This window comes from Pogona vitticeps, chromosome 2 (genome assembly GCF_051106095.1).
Source record: "Pogona vitticeps strain Pit_001003342236 chromosome 2, PviZW2.1, whole genome shotgun sequence".
Taxonomy (NCBI): domain Eukaryota; kingdom Metazoa; phylum Chordata; class Lepidosauria; order Squamata; family Agamidae; genus Pogona; species Pogona vitticeps.
In genome coordinates, this window is record NC_135784.1 from 48767209 (window position 1) to 48779756 (window position 12548).

At 38.0% G+C, this 12548-nt stretch overlaps 1 protein-coding gene across 2 annotated transcripts in view; it reads right to left on the reverse strand.

The window, feature by feature from the left end:
- Positions 1–12086, reverse strand: part of CNTN3 (contactin 3) — a 297168-nt gene extending 285082 nt beyond the window's left edge. Inside the window, exon 1 of one of the 2 annotated variants that reach the window (XM_072989444.2) lies at positions 11950–12086. The gene's annotated coding sequence lies outside the window, so the exon portion shown is untranslated. The remainder of the gene's footprint in view (positions 1–11949) is intronic. The other variant, XM_020811500.3, reaches the window with a different exon arrangement.
- Between the last annotated feature and the right edge of the window lie 462 nt (positions 12087–12548).

Genomic DNA, 12548 nt, shown 5'->3' on the forward strand with positions numbered 1-12548 from the left:
ATTGGATATCTTTGGGAGTGGGGGAGGCAATTACTTCTGAACATGGAAATGCATTTCCAAAAAGGCTGAAGAGCCAGCAGATGAACTGTCTCAAAAGTATAGCATGAATGCATGTCTTGCATGACAGATCACAATATAGTCAAAACTCAAAATAAACTAAAATTTAAATCAAAGGAATCAATGCACAACAAATAAATATTTTTAATGAAGGAGAGATTACCCATCATTTGGCCAGTTAGGTTGCATAGCAAAAAATAACATTTTTTAGTGGAAAAAAATCTCATTATCATTGCAATAAAATCTTTAAATTAAGCTGAAGTGTTAATTTATTTCCATTATGGCCTATTAAGCAAAAATAAAAAAATTTTAAAACACTGCACAGCTCAGTGGTTTATGTCTCTGGCTGCAGAGCCAGGAGTTGGGAGTTTGATTCCCCACTGTGCCTCCTTGACCGGGGCTGAGCTTGATGATCCACAGGGTCCCCTCCAGTTCTGCAGTTCTAAGATTAAATTTAAAGAATTACATTTAACAAATTATTCTCAAGCACAACTAAATTATCATAGCAGAACATTCTAAACACCCTGATTGATATCCTGGAAAAAATGTAGTATTTGTAGCAATGTGCAACCAACTGGCCTCATTCTGAACCAGATCTGACCTAAATGATGGACGTCACATTTTTTCCCATGTGAAACTCATTTTCTTTGTTTTGGCCCAGTTCTTCAAGATAAGCATCCCATCCACAGATTCATCCACATAATTTATAAAGATGTTCAACAGCACAGAGCTAAGAACAGAATCTTGTGGTACCCTACTTGTCATTTTTCTGTTGGACAACAAGAAACCCTTGGTGAGAACACTTTCGTTGTGGCCTATCAATCAGCTACAAATCCACCTAACAGTAGTACAATCTAGTTCACATTTTATCAACTTGACTATCAGAATATTCATATGGTATTTTGTCAAAAGCCTAGCTGAAATCATGACACAATACATCCACAAAATTTCCTACATGGACTTCATTGTCAGTTTTGTGCCTTTTGCTGTCCAGTGTGCCTTAATAACATATAAGTACATCCAAAGTTAATCTTTTACTTTCCAACAGCATATGTATATATACCCAGAGAAAACAGCAACTGGGGGGTTTCAGCACATATTTGTTGCTCTGAACAGATTCCCATCTCCGAATTCCATCCACTTCCATTTTAAAAAATAACAAAAATTTATAGCTCTTTTGGTTTCCCACTGCTTGTCAATGGGAAATATTCCGAAAAAGATTTCCCATTCTCAGTTAGGATTTAGAATCACGATCAGTTCAGACCAGGTTCAAATTACTCTGAATGAAATAGGGCCTCAATCCATATTTCTTATTGACTCTGAACCAAATCAAGGACTGGCTTGTACCACCAGATGTGGTTACTGAAGTACATAGCAGATTGCACATATTAGCAAATGTAATATTGCCATGAGGTTCTGAATTCCTTTGGTGTCTGATAGGTGAAACAAAGGCAAATCCTTTCAAACAATAACACTTAAAAATTAAGAAAATACAGCTATTGACTAAATTACCAATAAGTGATACTCTACAGCAGCCATTCTCAATGGGGACCATATGGTCCCCTGGGGGCCTTGGCACATTTGAAGGGGGGCATAAACTGAATTTTTCTTCTAATCTGTTTTTCTATTCATCTGTTCATGTTGTATCCTAGAACCTGAGAAGAGCTCCTAAAGGGGCCATGCCCCCCTTTTTTCTTTTCTTTTCTTTTCTTTTTTCTTTTTTTTTTCTTTTTTTGAGAATGGCTGCTTTAAAGATCTCTCACCCTCAACTAAAGGCAACTTAAACCAACAGCCTAAATCCTCTTGCTCATTCCAGCTAGAGTAAACCTTGCTCATTCCAGCAAGAGTAAACCTGTTAAATCATTTGCTGTTGTTATGTGCTTTCAAGTCTGGTCTGACTGACTGACTGACTTCCATTTCTTTACTACCCCATTATTATTATTATTGTTGTTGCTGCTCTCTGGACATATATATAACTCTAATAAAGCTTTTGTGGTAAGTGTGATATTTAAAGTGTGTTTTAGCAGTTCTACACCCCCAGTGAATTTCCATAACTGAGTAGGGATTCAAATCCAGGTCTCCTTGGGAACTAGTTGGTTACCCTATCTACCTCACTGCTGGATGTCATTAAATCAATTACTGAAGGGTAATCAAACACCTATGTAAATCCCAATAATTCAATGGATTTGATCTTAGAATTAGATTTAGGCCAATAAAACCAAGTCTGGTACTTAAATATCAAGTTTAAAAATAATAATGATTTAAATCTAGTTCTAAGATGTACATCGATGCACAGACTCAGTTCACTAACTATAATAGCCACTTATGTCCCTAAGTAAGTTTATTATACCCTCCTTCCATGCTGATTTTCTTTCAAAATCTAAGTTTGAAAGTTAAGCACTTGCAATGTAATCTGTCTCCTTTTTTATCTCTTTCTGTATGGTCTAAAATTGCTTACAGTAGTGATAAGGTGAGAAGCTGCTGAGTGAGATGAGCATCCCTATGTTTCTGTATGGTCCCTGAGTTAGGCTACCAAAAGCATCTTCTGAAAAGGAAAATGACTGTCCCCATTGGTAATTGGGAAAAAAAACTATTTTTATCTTCCCAAAAAACTACTATGGAATGATATATCTTTTTAAACTTTGATAGCAGATGCTGTGTTATGTACATACATACTTATCACAAGGACATTTACAATATAAAAGGTGGTAGAGGAAACAGAACCCTTGCAGAATGTCAGATGCATTGGATGGTGCAAAACAAAAGAATTATCCATAGAAATACATAATTTATTGACATGTGTACATTTTATACCAAAGACTATCTATGGGTTTGGTATTTTGGAGAATCTGGAAAACCATGGAATAATTTCTTTATTCTACCATTCTCCCCCTCCATGATCAGTGTCACAGCCACCAAATCAAATCCATAAACAAACAATTGATATGTACTGTACTTTAAAAACAACACCATGTCAGGTATACTGTTTGAGAATTTGATGCACTGTTCTTGGAGCAGCATCAGGACTCAACTATTCATCATGGTTTGTGAATGGTTATTTAGAACGAAGAAGGATAAGGAATTATCATTGCATAGACTTCCAGAATGCCATTTCTCCAACTGAAAGAGGTGTGTAGTGATGGGAACTGAGTAGCCAGGACTCAGTCTGATGCACCTAATATTTCATGATATTTTTATGGTTGCTCTACATGTCTAACAACTGAAAAGATTAAGCAAGATTATGGCTGTTACCATCTCAACTATTTGAAAAGCCACTCCTGAAAAAATGAAGAAAGATCTAGATCATAATCCCTGGTCTAGATCATAGACCAGGGATTATGGAAGAGGCATATTAAGGGTAACCAGCACTGAATTTCTCTAAGTACCTTTGGGCTCTCCTATTGCAAATAAAACAAGATCATCTAGTCACATAAACGCCTTTCTCAGGTGAATGTACAGTATAAAGAAAAAGAATGCAAATTGAAGCTACACTATTCCCATGTTCTTACAAAATCTGTATCAGATTGTTTTTCCAATCAAATTTAACCTACAATGTAGCAATATGAAGTTACAATGCTCTTTAAAAATAGAAAAATACTCAGCCACTGAATTCAATATCATTTGTTTTCCTGCTAAGTTTAAAACCTATGTTTTGTATTCATTTTGCAAGCCCTGAACAAATCGGAAAATCTGACCTGAGGTTAGAAAGGAGTTTTATAAATTCTTGCCCTATAATACAGTTTGCCAATTATTTTCAAATGGAGGGATCTGAAATCCCTCATGGGACATCCTTGGGAGGTGAAGCAGAAGATAGCAGGAAGTAGAAGAACACAACATTTTAAAGATATGAAACACCATCCTATGGCTATGTTCGTATAATAATTTCCTTGGCTTTTACACACAGAAGTGAAACAGTTGAATATACCATCTCTATGCATGTGATGTATCAATACAAGTTAAATTTTATTTAATTTACATTTTAAGTTTTAATTTACATATTAAGAATACAGAACTTTCAAACTTATAAGATATTACCATCTGTTATTGTTAAAATTATGATGTATGTCTCTGTCTGTCTGTCTGTCTATTTTCCCCAAAGAAGTGGCTCTTCCTTTAAAAGCTATCCTGGATCCTGAAGACTGCAACAACTATCAGCTGTATTAAATATATAAAAAATAGACAAGGTGTTTGAGCAAGTGGGAGCCAGACAACTCAACATACTATTTGCTGAGATTTTACTAGATGGATTTCAGTCCAATTTCAAGCCCAGTTCTAGACAGAAAAAGCATTGGCATTCTGATGTTGGTAAACAGACAAGGAACTTATGATCCTCGATTCTCTCAGATTTCTCAGTGACTTCAAATACCACCAACCAGGGTATCCTTTTGGACAGCTTTTCTCAACAGAGAGTGAGAGATATGGTAGTCCAAAGTTTCTCCTCTAAGTCAAAAGCTTCTGAAAGATTCCTCTGGAAAACTTCCACTTGAGCCACCGCAATTATACTATATCTCACAGGATTCCATTCTCTCTCTCTCTTTTTGATATCATGGTATCAACAAGAAAGTCCTTAGGGGGGTCATCCAAGGAGCAAAAAGTATGTATTACCAAGTATTTCTCACTTCTATATTCTCATTCAATTAGGCAAGGAGATGAAACTCGTTTCTAGAGTTCCATAGAACCTAGATATGTGGGCGGGGGGGGGGGGGGAACCCTGAAGCTTAATCCAAAAAAGACAAAGACATTGTGGATCCTTAGGAAGAAGTGTTCAGCCTGTTCTAAATCAACCTGAAATCTCCCTAAAACCCACTTTACATTTTTGTCACTAAGACAAATGATCCCAGGAGAGTATATTCCATGACTGGAAACTTCTGGTTATGTGCTTCTTATGACAAAGGCAGCCTGGATTTATTTATCCATATGCTGTAATAATATCTAGGACTATTTACAGTAACTACAGTTAGTTAAAAAAATACAGCTTTCTGGCTACTCACTAGGACTAGATGCAAGAAATATATAGATCCAGTGCTTTAAAACTGAACTGATAGTTGGTCTGTTTCAGAGCATGAATGCAAAGAGTTGAGCCTAAATACAATTATTAGTCTGAACTATAGCAGACCTACTGATTTTAAGAACCTGGGAGACTCTGAGATTTTAAGTAGAGATGGGGCTATTCGTATACGAACACCCCCACACAGGTGGTGATAACGAGGGTCCAGCTCCATGGGACCGGACAGTCCACTCACAATTCTGCCACTGCCGCAATCTCCAAGGAGCCTTCCAATGGCTCTGGAGATTGCAATCAGCTCGGCACTCCTGGGAGGAGGTGGTACGACAAGCCTCTCTGCCAGGTTGAATAGTGGCTCACAGATCACGATCTCTGGAGCCATTGGAAGGCTCCATGGAGGTTGTGGCAGCGGCGGAATTGTGAGTGAACCATCTGGCCCCATAGGGCTGGGACCTCATTATCACCATCTGTGTGGGGGTATTCGTATACGAATACCTCCATCTCTAACCTTAACCTATAAACTGGTAAACAAGCCAACACTTATGTTTGTTCCACTGATACAATAGGAACATTAACATCATTTAAAGCCCTACATAATGTTTTTCCAGATAAAGGAATGCAGCCATGTGTCCATATAATTTTTTTCATATACTGATATGAATGATGAAAGCTCTTCCCTCCGTGCCCTCAGGTAGTGACTGAGGAAAGAAGTCTCAGCTATAGCAAAAGCCTCTGGAATTCCTCTTCCACACAGGCTCATTGGATATCTATTCTGCTCCCATCTTGTTTTACCAGGCTTTTGACTTTTGGGTCCTATTGTAAAGTGCTTTAATCTTGGGTCTAAGCATATGGATTACTTTTATATAGATGTATTATTTTATTTTCAGACGAACTACCCATGGGGCCCTATGATTAAAAGACGGTTCCTAAAAGCATGAAATAAATGAAAAGTAGATAAAAATAAACCATAGTTTACAAATGGCAAAGCATCACATGCCTGATACTCATTCTAACATCACCATTTATAATATGGTTTATTTTGTTGTTGATATTTTGCAAGTGGAAAAAAATAACCCAGAATACCTTTAAAGGCAATGGACAGTTGTGGAGGTCATATTACTATCTTCCACTAAGAGAAACTATTGACAGCCTATGTCTTTTGTATCTGCCTGCCACAGCAAACGTAAAGGCTGCCCTGTGTAACAGGTCAGATATAAAGATATTCTTGCTAAGAGTGCCATCAAGTGTTATCATTAGGAAGGATTGACTCTACTTTCATTTTATTCAGTATAACCAAACTGTTGGCAGTTATATGGAAAATGTTGAAAGCTCATTGCTTTAAGACTCCCTTAAAAGCAGCTGCAATATACCTATTCCAGGAACTGCTATATCTACCACTGCCATTTCATTATAAAACCAAAGATTTCCAAATCACATTATGGCTGAATAGAACATATAGTGTTTATTTGCATAGATATAGGAATGCAGCATAAGTCCCAGAGATGAAAACACCCATGGATTGGGAAATATTAGAGTAGGGGGACATTTTCTGTCCTTTTTTTTTCTGAGGACTGTGGTTCCCCCTCCCCACAGTGGAAAACCTAGAAATATGGGGAAAATGTCCCCACTCCCTTTGGGATGCAGTTAAATGGTTTTTAAGCAAAGTTCTATTCACTAAAATGCATAAAGTTAAGATGTACAGTATTAGACAATGATTATTCCTGTGTCTAGTGCAGATATTTGTAACTTGCAATGTTTCAATATTATAAAAATCTGTGTGAGGGTACTGTAGGTAAATATACTTACTGATGGTTTTTGCAACATCTGTAGGATCAATTTTCAAATATTTTTTTCTTACTTCTCAGATGGCAGTAACTAAGGTATTAATAACTAAGATAAAATGATAAGGCCTCTAAATTTGTAGGCTGCCAAATACAATTTGTTAGACTAACAGAGCTATCCCCCTAAAATAAAATGAAAATAATTTACATTTAGATAGCAAATAATACTATGGGTTAAAACTCTCTCTCTCTCTCTCTCTCTCTCTCTCTCTCTCTCTCTCTCTCTTGGGTACTGGGTACATTTGCAATCTTGATTGTATATAATTAAGGCAATTTACAGTTCTGAGGCTTTAATACTGTGCATGCTAATTTGGAATAAGCTTCAATAAGCAGAGTGCATCTCACTACAGAGAAAACCTATACAGAATTGCTGAATTTTCTGCAAGATGTTGAGGAAGATTTTTTTATTATCCTAAAAATGACTTAAAATATTTAAATAAATGCATAAGTATGCAAAACACTTTATATAATTCATAAGTACAATAAACATCATAGGCTAACTCAAATTATTCTCACTCATGGAAAGTGCTTCTGTGAGACAATCAGGATTCCACCCATTCCATCCTTGAGGGTCAATGATCTTCTGAGGCTTATTGAAAAAGTAGCATACAAGGACTAGAAGGACAGCAGTGGAGAGAAAAGGAGGGAGAAGTCTGCTTCTTCCAGTCTTTGGGCAGGCACCTACCTTTTGATGGAATGAACTGTTGCTTTCTCACAGCAGTTACCCAAAAGGGAGCTACTCAGCACTTCTCTAAAATAATAGTAGACAAGAACATGACTCAAGCCCTATAGATCAAGGCTTTTCCTGCATTCGGAGCCCAACTCAGGCACAAACTATTTTATGATGTTTTCATAGACAGTACATGCCACATACGCATGCATGCAATAAGTGGCTTAATGAAAGGTCGTGTAGGGCTATAAACCATGTATTCAAGCAAACAACAGGTACAAGTCTTTGTGCTACACTTGGCTTTACTGACGTGCATTGCAGAGTAGTATAATACAAATTATGAAACTCTAGCATTAGCAAGAATTGCAAACAAATATTACTAATATTCACTGAGAATCCTGATATCAGAATAACAGATCATTCTTTCACTGTCAATAACCTTCCATAATTCAATCTAACATCAAGCATCTTTCAAATAAATCTTCAACTTTCAGGTTACCTTCTCTCATCATGATGTGTGACACAGAATATGAACCTACTGTATGGTACACAAAGTTTATCATAGATCTATATATAATTAAAAATGAAATTATATTATCCAGAAACTTCCTATACTAATGATGATGGGAGAGGTAGAGAGCTATGCATTGCATTGAAACTCCAGCCCTAACTACTGGAAATTCTGTTCAACTCAATTTCCTCTAGCTTCAGAAATAAGATTTCAATCAGGCATTGCCAATGCATAAGGACTAGAACCTTGTTTTAGAAAAAACAGCTAAGATTTTCAGATAGCTGGGTTCTGGAGTGCTATAGAGCTAAAGGTGAAAAACAACTGTGTACACTGGAAGACGGCTTGGTTTCCAAAAGCCATTCACATCCACTGAAATGTGCTCTGAAACTGGTTTGAAAGGATGTCCACTAAAACAAGATCAGTACAATTGGTATCTTCCAAGAATTCATCTGCTTACTTCCATGTGATTTATACTGGCTGAAATCCTGCTGCTTAGCATAGTAAGTTTCAACCAGAAGTAGTAAGTAAGTTTCAACCAAAACATTGGATCCATGGAACTTACAAAGGATTCAATGGGCTTATTTTAGCTGCAACTTACTAGACTAATCAAAAAGTTGCAGCAAGGGTTTATGCTCTCTAAAGGTACAAGCTAGTATCCTTTTGCTACTCTCAATTAGAATGGTTGATAAGTCAACAGTTAAGTAAGTTGCACTGAGCCAATGTTCTGCTTCAGTTGGAAACAACAGTATAATACTGCCCAGTGAATACATTATTGTAGGAGATTAGAGTGTTTATATACCACAAATTTCTAAACAATGGTATACTCAGAAATCAGATAATTATAGACCTGGAAATATCAAAGCATCTGCATACATAATCTTTGAATTTTAATAAAAAGGAAAAAAGAAAAGAAAAATGTTGTTCCATTTAAGGCCATCAAAATGTAACATCTTTTTCAAGATCCAGAATTTATCAGCATTTTTGCTGTTAATATTACAAGCTCATACTGAATAATTCTGTCACTCTTTATAGAGCATCTGTTTCAAATGCCTCTAAAGTCAAGCTTCATTTATAATGAATATATTTCCACACCTGTCTGCATGCATCCCCAGAAATGTTATTTGCACTGCCATAAAAGTCAGATAGACCCTCTGTTATAAATCCTTATTTCTTGTTTATAGCTCTGCCTGTGAAAAAAAAAGTCATTCCTGTCTGAAACTCTGCATGCAAGAGCCCCAGTCAGAAATCAGACTTCTTTTATAACAAGTTTCCAAAGTGCCTATAAAACTTCAGCCACAACCCTCAAAATTGGATAACACAGCTTGTGGTGAATTTGGCAGCATTATCACATGCTGTTAAAAAAGATTAAACTACAAGCCTAGTTGAATGCAGAATGAGATATCCATTGGTCTTCCTGACCATCTGTCAGACAAGAAGCTGCCATGTACATAATCAGATCATTGGTTCAATCAGTCCAGGGCTCCTGGCTGGCAAAGGTGTCCCCCCTCCCCTTTCCCAGTCACACCATCTTTCTACCTTTAGATAAGCTGCAACAATAAAAACTAAGGGCTTTCTGCAAGCAAAGCTTTCTGAACACAGAGAGAGATATGGAACACTCCTGAGTCTACAGCCAAGCCAAGTGAATGGACAAGAAAAACAACACACTGGTGTATAGTGTATTCTGGTGGATGTCTACAAAGAATTAAGTCCTAGTTAATTCTCAGTCTTATTTCTCCATAATCAAGCATGGAACCGATCTGCAATTCTGTACATGTCTGCTCATAAATCACCCCCACAGAGTTCAACTGGGCTTATTCCTTTACAAATGAATATAACATCGCAGCCCAAAATGTCACAGAATGTGAAACATGGCCTAATCCAAGAATGTGTGAGTGGTTCAGAACATGCTAAATGGAGCCATAAAACATCCAATGAAACAATCAATACTTCACAGCATCAAACACAGAATTTAATATATCATATTACCAAACAGTATCTAACACATGGAAAGAAGGTAGAATTACCGAGTATGGATAGTATGATAAGAAGCACTTTATAAAGAACAGCTCTGGGTGAGCAGAATGACCTGCTTAATCTAGACAAACTAGTCAGTTTAACTGATATTTAAATGACATCTATTCTAGTTGCTTAATATGAGACAATAAACTATACAAAGAATGGATGATTATATAATTTTCAAAGGAACTCCATTAATATTTTACTCCTGTTTTAAAACTGCTCCTATGAAACAAAATAAGTTGGCTTCTGAGTAGCCCTGTTAATGGAGATGTTTGAAAGGGAGGTTACACCTTTCTAACACTTCTAATTGGATTGTATAAAACAGCCACAAATAAAGCAGTACTCAAGGAAAGTGTTTCCTGTATCACCAGCAGAAAGCACCTGACCCCTAGTGCTCAGAAAAAGAGCAAAAGGATATATTCAGTCAGCAAAGCTAACATTATGGATGAGTTCAGAGACAGCAGCATTAGCATTTTTCATTGCTCACTCTGCTGAAGAGGACTGCAGGGGCAAAGAGTCCTATTTTCTGAACTCCAAGTCAGGTGTTTTATATTTTAGCCAAGCCTTTCAGTATTACAATGTAACAGAGATGAAAATATAAAGCATGCAGTAGTTTTACACAGAAGGTTTAAATATAAACTCCCCTGAGTAACGCAGGTTCTATGAGTCACTTATAGTGTTCATAACAGCAATATATCAACACATATCTCATGCACACAAATGCATACTTAGTGCAATATCAACTTCTATGGGAGTAATACAACCCCATATGGGATTTCATGAATAATTTTGTCTTCATCTCTTTGCTGCAATACAAAATAGCTAAGATTTCACCCTCTTAATAGGTACCCAGGATAATCACACTGCACACTGCTAACTTTCTCCACTGCTCCTATTAAAACTTACAGAAGTAAATGATAATGGAAGTACTGTAGTGAAGATACATGTTCTGTAAAAGGAGAGAGCAGTACCCTTTTTATTCCAGTCATTTTTTGGCCCCCCACTGTTTACAAGGATAAAACACTTAAAACATCTGGTGAAATGGGTTCTAGGTCCACAAAACCTAGTATAGCTATAACTCTACTGAGCTGTATTCATATATATATATGAGTTACCCTACTTCTAACAAAAATGTATACAAGACTATAGCTGTTTCTTAAGATGCTGCAAACTCTTTAAAATGTAGACAATATCCGGCTTTTTAATGTGCTTTATTTTCTGAGGCACATATTTTCTGTTCTGTGCTTCCTGAGACCAACACAGAAGCTTGGGGGATTTGTTTAAAAAATACATATTTATCCTTACAGAATGAAGTGAGAAGAAACGGAAAAGAACCGATGGTAGGAGCAATAACAGCTGCTTTCAGAGGCTGCCTCGACAACAGCCCCTGGAGCTCCCGCAAGGAAGCAAGCAAGCAAGCAGGCAGGCAAAACTGTTGAAAGGAATTTATAGACTTCATTTCTCCATGGCAAAGCTAAAGGGATGTTGCGAATGCCAGTGAAAAGATGAAAGCTGATTTGTTATTGGTTTTTTTTCTTAAAGGAACCGTGCAGCCGCAGACGATCTCGGCCATAAAAAAAAAAAACAAAGCCTGACGCCGAGAGGAGAAAAGTTGAGCGCAAAGCTTTACAAAGAAGCAAGCGAGCAAGAATCGGGGCCCTTGTCTATACCATAAGCAGGAGGACCGGGAAGCTAACGTTGCGGAGCTTTCCGGCGTGCTGAACCTGGGTAGGCAAATAAGTAAGTCGTCCAAGCGACTAGGACCGGCATGAAGTACCATCATCACCCTTCCCGAAGTTTACAAGAAGCTAAAAGAGACAGGTGGACGTGATCCACGGAAGCTCACCTTAAAACACAGCAGTCAGTCTTTAAAACGCCACAACGTTTTTGCCTTCTTTTTTTTTTCTTTTTCTTTTTTATGTTTGCCAGATATGCTAAAAGAGGGAGTTCTTAAAAAGCCAGATAGGCTAACAGAGGGAGTTCTTTAAAAAACGTCATAGCCCCCTCGGCACCCAAAACGAGCCCCAAACGCACTCCAGAAGAACTTGACAGCACCTCGACGGGAATCAAAAATGCAAGACGGACGGGACCGTGACCCCACTAGAGGTCGCCCCCCGTAGAAAACAAAGCAAAAAAGCTAACGAAAACGCGCCCAAAGTTTCCCTTACCCTCCCCGTCGGTCCTCTCCTATCCCTTCCCAGCACTCGTCAGGGTGGCCGCCGCCGCCGCTTTCCCCCGTCGGCTTCTACCACAACCGCCACCCACCTGGTGGTCTTCTCCAACTGGGCGCGTCTCCCGTTTGATTTTCCTCCGTTGCCGAGGAGCAGCTTCGAGTCTAATAATCCTTGCGGCTCCTCCCGCAGCGTCCCGCCGCCTCTGCTGAAGCCTCCAGCGCCGCTGCTCGCCGACACGCCGCGACGGCGGGGAGAATGGAGGAGGAGGGGC